This window comes from Nomascus leucogenys, chromosome 15 (assembly GCF_006542625.1).
Source record: "Nomascus leucogenys isolate Asia chromosome 15, Asia_NLE_v1, whole genome shotgun sequence".
NCBI lineage: Eukaryota > Metazoa > Chordata > Mammalia > Primates > Hylobatidae > Nomascus > Nomascus leucogenys.
Window position 1 is genome coordinate 4,672,750 of NC_044395.1, and position 13,373 is coordinate 4,686,122.

General features: G+C 38.7%; 1 protein-coding gene and 1 pseudogene across 5 annotated transcripts in view; both read left to right on the forward strand.

The window, feature by feature from the left end:
• The window catches only part of ZBTB44 (zinc finger and BTB domain containing 44), a 90,044-nt gene that overhangs the window by 22,160 nt on the left and 54,511 nt on the right, over positions 1 to 13,373 (forward strand). The gene's annotated exons all lie outside the window — the stretch shown is intronic.
• Positions 6,544 to 7,814, forward strand: LOC100585408 (annotated as a pseudogene).

Here is a 13,373-nt window from a genome sequence, read left to right on the forward strand (position 1 = left end):
AATTTTTTTTTTAAATTTTTAGTAGAGACAAGGTCTCTCTGTGTTGCCCAGGCTGGTCTTGAACTCCTAGGCTCAAATGAGCTTCCTGCCTTGGCCTCCCAAAGTGCTGGGATTATATGCATGAGCCATTGTTCCAGGCCTAAAATTATCTTTTTAAACTCAGATAAAGTAGTCCATTTGAAATTCTCCCTGAAAACTTAAAAAACACTTAAGGGAAGTAAACTAGTGTGAAATAAAGATCACAAAACACTTTCAGTAGTGTTCAGAAAAAGAAAAAGCGTGTTCCCAAATACGAGTTCTCATGTGAATCTAATCTAAAAACTTGGTTCGTATCATGGGAAAATATAGACATTTACTTAGATTGATAAGAGTGACAAGTTTAGAGGAAAATATAAAATATGAGGTACTGCTATGTTTGTAAAGTAAAAAAGAGTCTTAATAGTGAGAAACGTCTTATTTTAGTAACTTTTGGTGGGGTGGGTGAGTTGTAATTTTCACTAGTTTTGAGTACACGTATAAATTTTCCATGTAAGTTTAACATGAAGTTTCTACGTTGAGCTGTGGTTCTTCCATTCCTAAATCAATTGTTTTAACAGGTTTCCTACAAAACATTTGTATGTTGTGTATGTTACACTCTTAAAATACTAATTTATATATTTTATCATTTGCAATTAAGCTTTTAATAATAATGTGATTGAACATAAAAGAATAATATGCTTATCCCAAAAATAAGCACCGTAAATCAAGAACATTTATTCAGCAATTTTTCAATGTGCACTCTTTTATTTATATTTTTAATTTTTAATTTTTTCTTATGATCTTGTCGCATACCAGTGTATTTACTCTTTTAGGCAGTTATAGAATATAAGCAAGGCTCAGCCTTTTCTGTCAAGTCGCATTAGGCCCATGGGTGAGCAAAATCTGTAAACTACTTACTGATCACTTGTATGTAAAATATTATACTGGTGAATAGAATAGTGACTTTTTTTATGGAATCACTGCGGTATAATAAGCCATATTAAGAGTATAACACATAAATAGTATAGAAACAGAAATAATTAAGAACATCTGCTGGTTTGTCCACACAAATCTTGTACACGTGTGCATAGCGGCTTTATTTGTAATAGCCCAACTGCAAACAACTCAAGTCTATCAACAATTAAATGATAAACAGATTGTGTTACATCCATGCAATGGAATAGTATTCAGCAATAAAAAGAACAAAAATCCTTACGTTCAGCAGCATGGATGAATCTCAGAATAATTATGTCCATAAAAGAAGCCAGAAAAAAAGAGTATATACTATATAATCCCATTTATATAAAATTCTAGAAAATGGAGCTACTAAAGTGAAAAGCACATTGATACTTCCTGGCAAGGACAGGAAGGTGAGACTGCAAAGAAACTTACAGAAATTGTGGCAGTATTCCTTATCTTGATTGTAGTGATGATATATATGTTATAACTTATCAAATTGTATACTGGGCAGTTTATTGTACGTGAATTATATCAGGAAAGCACTCATAAAGTGATTTTTAAAGAACCTATGCTGGAAGTACAGATGTGATTGATTCCATAAATATATTGGGATAATCCTTGGAGAGACAGAGTGTATACCCTGGTAAACCTAAATTGATATGATATCAAACACAGGAATCAGTGGGTCCAAACAGAACTACCACCAGAGTTCACTGTAGAGAAAGACAGCTTGGTTTAATAATAAAGTGAGGATAGGATTTAATTAAAGTCAGAGGCTCTGAATTTGAGTCCCTGTTAGGCCATATTTTCTCTAATCTTTATTTTTCTCATCTTTAGTTTCATTAAGATTTTAAGATCCAAAGAATATATTTGAAAGTTCATCTGAAAAGTGACATAAAAATGGAAGGCTGGCCGGGCACGGCGGCTCACACCTGTAATCCCAGCACTTTGGGAGGCCGAGGTAGGCGGATCCCGAGGTCAGGAGTTCAAGACCAGCCTGGCCAACATGGTGAAACCCTGTCTCTACTAAAAATACAAAAATTAGCTGGGTATGGTGGCACGCGCCTATAATCCCAGCTACTGAGGAAGCTGAGGCATGAGAATTGCTTGAACCCAGGAGGCAGAGGTTGCAGTGAGCCAAGATTGCGCCACTGCACTCCAGCCTGGGCGACAGAATGAGACTCTGTCTCAAAAAAAAAACAAAAAACAAAGGCTTTCCTGACATTTAGGTTAGAAGGGAAAACAAAACAAAGTAGAATTTGACCTGTGGAGATCAGTGAGGAGGGAATTCCAAAAAGGGACCAGAGCTGGGGGAGTGGGAATATGTATGATATATCTGGAAAATGATGAGTCAAAAAGCAGTTTGGGGCAAAGAGTTCATTTTGCAGAGTAGGGAGGGAGAGATAGTCGCCTAAAGTATCTAAAAGCACAATAGAGATTATAAAATAGCGAGAAAGTTTACCATCAGGATATAAGTTGCTGTTACTAGCCCTGCAACCTTAGCCAAGTCATTTAATTCTCTGAGCCTCAATTTCCCCATCAATGTAATGGGAGATAATAATAGTTCTGCCAGATTTCAAGGATTTTATGTATTTAAATCAGTCCATGTCAGATGTGATAGGGTGTAGGATAGTGCTGAAAAGTACCAAGTACTGTTGATAGTTCAGCGTGATTATCAAGCTGTGAGCTAATAAGTATCTGGACTCAGATAATGGTATTTTAGAGACAGTTTAAATAACAGTAAAGATTAATAGAAGGCCGGAGAGACTGAAGGCAAGGAGATCAATCAGGATGCTGTTTCAGTAGTCCAAGGCAGAGGCAGTGGCAGTGGAGAAAGGAAGGGATGGATTTGAGATAGGTCTTGGTGACCAGGTCTGTGTTAGGAGGAAAAGGGGAAGAGAAACTATTAGTTTTCTGTGGCTGTTGTAATTAATTATCACAAATTAGATAGCTTAAAACAACAAAGTAATTTCCTCACAGAAGCTTGAAATAATCATAACTGGGTTGAGATCAAGATGTTGGCAAGTGCTCCTTCCCTCTGACGGATCTGGGGAGAAACCATTCCTTGCCTCTTCCAGCTTATGTGGGCTGCAGGCATATTCATCTTGTGACCATATCATTCATCACTACAGTGTTCACGTTGCCACGCCACCTCCTCTTCCCCACTTTTCACCTTCTCCTGTGTGTGCCAAGTCTACATCTGCCTTCCTTGTATAAGGAGACTTGTGACTATATTTAGGGCCCACCTGAGTAATCTGGGATAATCTCCCCATTCCAATATAATTCATCACATTTGCAAAGCCATAAAGGTATCATTCACAAATTCAAGGGATTAGAACATGGACATTTGGGGGTTTTAGCTTTTTGGAGCTGGTCCTGTCATTGACCAGAATACTTGAAAAAGAAGAATACATTTTTGAGAGATGATAATGAATTCACTTGGGACCTGCTGAAGTACCAATGGGACACGTGTATGAGGGTATTCAATTTATGTTATCAGAAAACCTTGAATTAGGTGGCTTAAACAATACGGACATTTATTTAAAACAAAAAACAGCCTCAGAGTTGGTTAGATTAGCAATTCAGTGACTTCCTTGAGGACCTAAGTTCTTGCTTTGCCATCCTTAGGCTGGCTCTCCTATGGTAACAAAATGACCCCCACAATTCTAGGCCTTCAATCCAGATATGAAAATTTAGTTGGCTTGTTTTGTGTGCCCCACCCCCACCTTTTTTTTTTTTTTTTTTAAGTCTGCAAGGAAACCTAACTTCTGAAACTACCCATTAGGTTCTGTTTTTCTTGGCCAGATAAACATTCTCTTGACCACCATCTTTTACCTAAAATTTTTTTTTTCCCCCAAGGCGCAGAGTCTTGCTCTGTTGCCCTGGAGCTGGAAGTGCAGTGACACGATCTCTGCTCACTGCAACCTCCGCCTCCGAGTTCAAGCAATTCTCCTGCCTCAGCCTCCTGAGTAGCTGGGATTACAGGCACGCGCCACTGTGCCTGACTAATGTTTGTATTTTTAGTAGAGACGGGGTTTCACCATGTTGGCCAGGCTAGTCTTGAACTCCTGACCTCAGGTGACCCACCTGCCTCAGCCTCCCAGAGTGCTGGATTACAGGCATGAGCCACGGCACCAGGCCCATGTCCTGATTTTTAACATTAAACTTGAAAGCAGTTGTTAATGTAGTCTGGGGACTCTCCTGGGGATCCCCAGAACCTTTTAGAGAGTACATGAGATCAAAACAGTCGTCTGGCAGTGTTTTAAGACACTACTTGCCATTTTTCATTCTTACTCTTAGATACACAGCGGAGTTTTTTAGAGGCTACCTACTTGAAATGTGATTTTTTTTTTTTTTTTTTTTTTTTTGAGACAGAGTCTTGCTCTGTCACCCAGGCTGGAGTACAGTGGCGTGATCTCGGCTCACTGCAACCTCTACCTCCCGGGTTCAAGTGATTCGCCTGCCTCAGCCTCCCAAGTAGCTGGGACTACAGGTGTGCACCACCAAACCCAGCTAATTTTTATGTTTTTGGTAGAGACGGGAGTTTCACCATGTTGGCCAGGCTGATCTTGAACTCCTGACCTCGGGTGATCTGCCTGCCTTGGCCTCCCAAAGTGCTGGCATTACAGGCATGAGCCACTGCGCTCAGCTGAAATGTGATGATACTGTAACAGACTTAACACGTGAGAATTCAGCTGATTTCCAATAAGCCAGACTTGAGATTTTCAAAAATCAGTGCTACTCTTGTCTTTTTCTTTTTTTTTTTTTTTTTTTTTTTTTTGGTCTGAGAAAATTTAGTTTTTTGAAAACTATGTTGTCTTAAAATGTACTGTTATTTTTAGGTGAATAATTTTTTAAATTTCTAAGTTTTAATTTATAATATGGTAAATATTTTTAGATATAGTTTATGTAAATAAAAGCTCTTTTGGGTTCTCAATAAATTTTAAGAGTGTAAAGAGGCCTGAGATTCGAGTTTAAAATCCGCTGTCTAGTGTTAATGCCACTCTAACCACATACTCCAAAGTTTTTCCATTTCTCCAATCATTTTTTCCTTCTCTTATTATTATCAGTTATCATGTAGGTATATCATCTTCATATGTTGCAGGATTTGTTGTAAGTACTTCAGAGTCATTCATTCTGTTTAATATTTACTCCATTTATGGGAGCAGCAGCTTTCTCATTCTTTATTAGTATGTCTCTGCATTTTATTTCCAACACTTACCTCTGTTTGTTAGTACATTCACCATTCTTACTGTTTTTGTGCCTATCGAACATGCCGGATTTAATAATATACCTCAAAACTAAGCACAGAGAAAAAACTAATGAAGACTAGAGAGCTAAGACTTACATGACCACACAAGTCCATTATTATCATCTCTTGGTAATGGGCAGAGTTAACTCTGTTGCTCTGGGAAATGACTTTGATTTATGATAAACATTTATAAGTGGGGAGTATCTGTAATTTTTATAAACTTGGCTATGAAGGGAAAGTGCCTGATGGATGATACCCAGTTTTGAAGGGAGGTGAGGGATGGGGCATGGAGAATCAAAAATGAGTACTAGGTTTTAAGCTGTGGATGACTGAGCAATTGTAGGTATCCATGACTAACAGATTAAGAAATTCTGTAGTGGTATGTTAGTTGGGAAATAATTTGAGTTTGTTTTCAGACATTGAATTTGCAAGATGGCGAACACATTCAGATGGAATTGTCTAGCACTCTAGCTGGTCAGTAGAAGCCCAGAATTGACATTCAGAGGGATATTGCTGAGATTTTAGTCAAAGGTGATAGAGTCAGAGATCTGTCAGTAATGATAGCTTATCTGTTAATCACTGCTGCACCATATTCTTATATAAACAGTCTGTGCTAGGCACTGGACACTTTACATAGACTCATCTCATTTAATCTGTATGACAGTCCTCAGAAAGCTCACTTGTTTAAGGTCTATCCAGCCACTACAGTCATACAGCCATGATTAACATGCAGGTCTGTCTGAACTAAAAAGCTGTTCTTCTACCTAGTGTACATGCTGTCTCCAGGCAACATTAATACATTCATTGATAATTGAATTGAATGTGAAATACTCGAATAAAGCCTAATTATGCCTGAGGTGAAGAAATCTGTTACTGAGTTTTGGGTAATATGAAAAGACTATAATTATTTTAATTGCTTAGTAATGTGTCAAAAGATTCAAATGTATTTATCCTTGGAGCGATCTTCTGTAGTTCAAAGGGACAGGGATAACACGAGTGTCTATGGCAGATCTAGAATTAGAAACCTTAATAGGAATTGAGTAGTTATAGTGTGAGGTATACTTTATTGGGAAAATTTCAGGTAGTAAGTTTCAGAGAATATTCAAATTAATATATTTTTTAAGTTTATTGTAATATTAAAAATACATTTACAGGTTGAGAAGTATGTATTTTTCTGGGATATTCAGATAATCAGAATAGGCTAATATCTGTCATTTTCACAGTCACTTTTTTCCCTGTAGGTTGTTAGGCAGCAAGTAACTACAGCTAAGGACTCAGCTTTTAATATTCTGGCCCACTGGTAATTTTTTCATTTTTTTTAAGATCATTTTGTTACAGAATTTGCCTGATTTCCTCTCAGTCTGATAATTTAGAAAGGAATTTACTGTAATGAGTCCTAACCTTTTTCCACGTCAATCTTTTTAGTTGTGTAGTTTGTCACTTTTCAGATAGTTGATTTACTGGTTTGAACAGATCGAATATGAGTTTTAGAAGTAGTAAGATTTTTATTCTAACAAGAACAGTTGTTCCTTTATAGAAACAAGTATTCTTACACTATTATCAAATCACTAAAAAGAATACTTGTAGGTGGGCTGGATCAGTGGCTGGAGCAATACCCCTGCTGCAGACTGGCTGCTAGCAGTTCTGAGAGCAGAGTGGACAGCATGGGTTGGTCTCAGGATTTGTTCTGTTCGTTGTGGAGATCACTGTCAAAAGAAGTGAAGGAGCATGTGGGCATGAACTAGTTTGGGAACAAATACTACTCTATCCCAGAGTACAAGAACTAGAGAGGTGAGGACAAACTATTCAAGAGAAAAGAATTGTAGAAGCAGCAAATAAAAAAGTAGACTGTGAAGTAGGGGATATTCCAACAGAATGGGAAGCTTGGATCAGAAGAACAAGAAAGAGGCTGGGTGTGGTGGCTCACGCCTGTAATCCCAGCACTTTGAGAGGCCGAGGCAGGCAGATCACCTGAGGTCAGGAGTTTGAGACCAGCCTGGCCAACGTGGTGAAACCTCATCTCTACTAAAAATACAAAAATCAGCCAGTCATGGTGGTGCATGCCTGTAATCCCAGCTACTCAGGAGGCTGAGGCAGGAGAATCACTTGAACCCGGGAAGCGGAGGTTGCAGTGAGCCAAGATTGCGCCACGGCACTCCAGCCTGGCCAACAAGAGCGAAACTCTGTCTCAAAAAAAAAAAAAAAAAAGAGAACAAGAATAACTCCACCTACTATGGAGGAAATACTAAAGAATGAAAAATACAGAGAAGAAATTAAAAAGCAAAGATTTTTATGAAAACCAAAAACTCCTTAGTAAAGAGACTAGTGAGGAACTCTTGGGTCCACCAGTTCAAACTCAAAGGACATGGCTTTGCTCCATACTTTGGAAAGGAGAACTCTCACTGGTTCCCACCAGCACTCGTAAAACCTTTCAGCGAGAATCCCAGATGCCACAAGATAGAAAGAGCCACAATCAGTGAATGCGTTATGGTCAGATCATTTTGTGTATATGGATGTGACTATTTTAACAAATAAAAGAAGTCAAAATATAATTTAGAGAGACTGGTAATTTAGAGAGATTGGCCCCCAGGTACTGTTTTAACAGTGATTTTTGTACAAAGCAATGGACTCTTTTTTTTTTTTTTTTTTTTTTGGAGACGTAGTCTCGCTGTGTTTCCCAGGCTATGGAGTGTAGTGGCGTGATCTCGGCTCACTGCTTCCTCAACCTCCTGGGTTCAAGCAATTCTTCTGCCTCAGTCTCCTGTGTAACTGGGATTACAGGCACATGCCACCACGTCGGCTAATTTTTGTATTTTTAGTAGAGACGGGGTTTCTCCATGTTGGTCAGGCTGGTCTCGAACTCCTGACCTCGTGATCCACCCACCTTGGCCTCCCAAAGTGCTGGAAATACAGGGGTGAGCTACCATGCCTGGCCAACAGTGATTTTTGTACAAAGTAGTGGACTCTTAAGAACCAAGTAATCTGTGCTCCATCCCTAGCACAGACATTAAGTAACTGACTTAGTTTACCTTTCTGGGCTTTAGCACAAGTATATGTCACCAGTAAATGTTTGTTGAGCTAAACTACATTTCCTGAGCCATAAAATAATCTATTTGCCCTTTAAGCTCTAAAATTCAAATTTTTTCATTCCATCTGAGGGTTTTATAATATTGCCTCTTTTTCAATCTGTTCATTCATCCTTTATCTTTTTTAGTCTCTAACATAACAGTTAAGCCATTAGTAGTAATAGTTATAGTATAAGATAATATCAGTCCCAGAGTCACACTCCATAGTCTGGCATGTGGTTCCTCTAGAGACACTTAATATAATATTGACTATATCAAAGCAAAAATTTTCTATAGCTCTCTGTATCTCCAAAAAACTGGTAATTTATACAGCTGCTATCTGAAGCCTTGTTTTTATTATTTTATTTTTATTATTATTTTTTCGAGACAGGGTCTCACTCTTTGACCTAGGCTGGAATGCAGTGGCTCAATCTGGGCTCACTGCAGCCTCGACCTCCCAGGCTCAAGCAATCCTCCTGCCTCAGCCACCCAAGTAGCTGGGACTACAGGCACACACTACCACACCTGGCTAATTTTTGTATTTCTTTGTAGAGATGGGTTTTCACCATATTGCCCAGGCTGGTCTTAAATTCCTGAGCTCAAGCCATCGGCCCGACTTAGCCTCCCAAAGTGCTGGCATTACAAGCATAAGCCACTGCACTCAGGCTGAAGCCCTGTTCTTGACCAACTTCATTCAGGATCCTTAAAAGAGATCTTAGCAGAGGTTTTGTAATTACTATCACTTGATCAGTTGTGAAGTAAAATAAGAGCTTTAGGAATTGGACTTCTATAGCTTAATTGCCACCTACTTTTGTAAAGTACCATGAATAGTTGTGGTAATTATACATTACCAAAGTGTTGGTGATTATTAGTTACTTGAATTTTATTTTACCCATGAATAAACTTTTAATAAGAGGAGGATGACTGCAAAGTGTGAGTTGTTTGTCCATATTGCCTATAAGCAAGAATGATACAATGAAAAAATTTGCAATTAACATCATATACAGTATAATTCTATAAATTACATGAATTCTAATATTAAATGTGAAAAAATTTACCTACCTGTTTGCTTGCCTTTTTTGTATTTTTGGTAGAGACGGGGTTTTGCCATGTTGGCCAGGCTGGTCTCGAACTTCCGACCTCAGGTGATCTGCCCACCTCAGCCTCCCAAATGTGCTGGGATTACAGGCATGAGCCACCGTGCCCAGCTGCTTGCCTTTTTTTTTTTTTTTTTTTTTTTTTTTTTGAGATGGAGTCTTACTCTGTGACCCAGGGTAGAGTGCAAAGGCACAAACTTGGCTCAGTGCAGCCTCCACCTCCCAGATTCAGGAGTTTCTCCTGCCTCAGCCTCTGAGTAGCTGGGACTACAGGCACCTGCCATGATGCCTGCTAATTTTTTTTTGTATTTTTAGTAGAGATGGGATTTCACCATTTTGGCCAGGAGGGTCTCAAATTACTGACCTCAGGTGATCCACCCACCTCGGCTTCCCAAAGTGCTGGGATTACAGGCATGAGCCACCGCGCTTGGCCTGCTTGCCTTTTTAATATCAAGAAAACAAGATTCCTTCTCATTGTCGAATAAAGCTTAATTTTTAAAAATGAGATTGAACATATAATTGTGTTTATTAAAAATGAAAATCTTTTGATATAAATTTAAATTGAGTAATTCTTACATAAGATTATTTTGCAATGATCATGCCAAAATAAAGTCTGGTGCGCTTTGCTTTTGTTCCCTGCAGTTCTTTTGAGTTTTGTAAAAATCTGGCCTTGCTGATGAAAAATTGTGGAAATAGGAAATGGTTGCACAACAGTGTGATTGTACTTAATGTCACTGAACTGTACACTTTAAATGGTTAGAATGGGCCAGGCACGGTGGCTCATGCCTGTAATCCCAGCACTTTGGGAGGCCGAGGCGGGTGGATCATTTGAGGTCAGGAGTTTGAGACCAGCCTGGCCAACATGGCAAAACCCCCTCTCTACTAAAAATACAAAAAAATTAGCCAGGCGAGTCCCATGCACCTGTAGTCCCATCCACTTGGGAGGCTAAGGCAGGATAATTGCTTGAACTTGGGAGGTGGAGGTTGCAGTGGGCCAAGGTTGTGCCACTGCACTCCAGCAGTCTGGGTGACAGAGCGAGACTCCATCTCAAAAAAAAAAAAAAAAAGGTTAGAATGGCAAATTTTATTTTATATATTTTTTTTACCACAATTAAAAAAAATTTGGAGCTAGTCACAGTGGTGGGGACCTGTAGTCCCAGCTACTTAGGAGACTGATATGGGAGGATTGCTTGAGCTCAGGAATTGGAGACCAATGTGGGTAGCATAGCGAGACCCCATCTCTAATTTAAACAAAAATCTCCTTGCCCAGGGAGGTGTGTCACACATATGACATCTGCTGTCGTGTGTCGTGGCTAAATAAATTAAAATGCAAGTGATAATTGCTAACGTGGAAAAGAGAAATGTGAACCATTTAAAGTGGTAGCCACTCTTACTCAAAATACTACAAAATACAGAATTCTATGATTGGGGTAACTTCAGTCAAGTGATTTAATTAGTAGAAGGCTCTAGGGCTAGGTGGCCTTCAACATTGCTCTTTACCTGGAGATTAAGTTTGTGATTCAAACCTTGCTTTTATTAAGTCAGGGATTTAAAATCTGTGGAAAAGACTCGTGTCCAGTATGAGATGAATGGATGAACAAAATGTGGTGTATATTCAGCTTTAGAAAGGAAGAAATCCTGACACACAGTAGTACATCATGGAAGAACCTTGAGAACATTTTGCTATATGAAATAAGCCAGAAACAGACAAATATTGAATGCTTCCACTTATATGAGGTACCTTTAGTAGTCAAATTCATAGAGACAGAAAGTAGAACAGTGGCTACAGGAACGTGGGGGTGGGAAGAATGGGGAGCTATTGTTGAATGAGTACTGTGTTTCACTGTGGGATGGTGACAAAGCTCCAGAGACGGATAGTGATGGATGATTGAACCACAGTGTGAATGTATGTAATGTGGACATACAAACTGTATGCTTAAAAATAGTTAAAATAGTAAATTTTATGCATATTCTGCCACAAAAATAACCTTAACTGCTGCTTATTAAGTAACTTAGATGATGTAGGCTTTAGTTTATAATAGAGTGTTAGGTTTCATTTTAAGAAATTGGGTCTCACTCCATCACCCAGGCTGGAGTGTGGTGGCACGATCATAGCCCACTGTAACCTTGAATTTCTGGACTCATGCAAATAGGGTATTGGAGAACTTTTAGAAAATAAAATGATATGGGCACATCATCAAAACAATAGGCTGGGCGTGGTGGCTCACACCTGTAATCCCAGCGCTTTGGGAGGCTGAAGCGGGCAGATCACGAGGTCAGAAGATCGAGACCATCCTGGCTAACACGGCAAAACCCCGTCTCTACTAAAAATACAAAAAATTAGCTGGGTGTGGTGGCAGGAGCCTGTAGTCCCAGCTACTCGGGAGGCTGAGACTCAGGAGAATGACGTGAACCCGGGAGGTGGAGCTTGCAGTGAGCCAAGATTGCACCATTGCACTCCAGCCTGGGTGACAGAGTGAGACGAGACTCCGTCTCAAAAATAAATAAATAAATAAATAAATAAATAAATAAATAAATAAATAAATAAATAAATAAAACTACTTTTTAAAATATTTATTTATTTATTTATTTATTTATTTATTTATTTATTTATTTATTTATTTTGAGACAGGGTCTCACTCTGTTGCCCAGGCTGGAGTGCAGTAGCACAATCACAGCTCACTGCTGTTTTGAACTTCTGGGTTCAAGCCATCCTCCCACCTTAGCCTCCTAAGTAGCTGGGACCACAGGCTCATGCTACCACATCTAACTAATTTTTGCATTTTTTGTGGAGACAGGGGCTCACTGTGTTGCCTAGGCTGGTCTTGAACTCTTGGGCTCAAGTGATCCTCCCACCTCGTCCTCCCAAAGTGCTGAGATTACAGGCCTGAGCCACCGCGCCCGGCCTGTTTTCTGGCTTCTTAAGGCAGACGCTTTAGATGATTAATTTGAGACCTTACTTATTTTCTAATTATAATCATTTAAGGGAATGAATTTCCCTATAAGCACTATTTTAGCTGCATTCCATAAATTTAGATGTGTTTCATTTTTGTTCATTTTAACGTTTTATAGCTTCCCTTGAGTCTTGTCCTTTGATTTATGGATTGTTAGAAGTATGTTGTGTTAATGAGAGAACTTCCCCAACCTGGCAAAGGGCAATTACAAAAAACCTGGAGATAGTAAGACTGGATGCTAAAAAGGCAAGACTGCCCCTTCCCTCAAGTCCTATTCCCACCAACTATTAAACATTATATTGAAAGTCCTCACTGGTGTAAAAAGGCAAGAAAAATAATAGGCATAGAGATATGAAAGGAAAAAACAAAACTGTTCCTGTTGAGAGACCTGATTGTTTACACCCAAGTAATTTTTTAAAAATACAAAAAGCGTGCTAGAACTAATAAATGACAGGAACAAGGTCAACGTAAAGAAGTTTGGTGATTTTTTAAATTACCTTTCTGTTATTAATTTTTGTGTTGTAATTCCATTAGGGTCAGAGAACATACGTTAGAAAGACTGACTATTCTTCTGTTATTGCATAGAATGTTCTATAAATGTCAGTTCCAGTTGGTTGATGATGTTATGTCTTTGCTAATTTTCTGTCTACTAGTTTTGCGATGGCTGAGACAGGAGTGTTAAAGTCTCTAAGATTAGGTCCTTGTATATTTTTTCTTCCATTTCTGTCATTTTTACTTCATGTATATTGATGCTCTCTTTTAAGGTATATACACAAAATTGTTTCACTTGATGAGTTAATCCAGTTCAGCTTTCTTTTGATTAGTGTTTAAATGGTATGTATTCTTTTCCAACCTTTCCCCTTTAACGTACCTAAGATATGTTTGAAGTTAGTTACTTATAAACATACTACATTGAGATCATGGTTTTTCTCTTTTTTCTCCTCATGCTATCTGTGTTTTCATTGTTGTGATTAAATCATTTGCATTTATTATAATTGCAAATGCACTTTAGAGGTAGAGGCTCCCT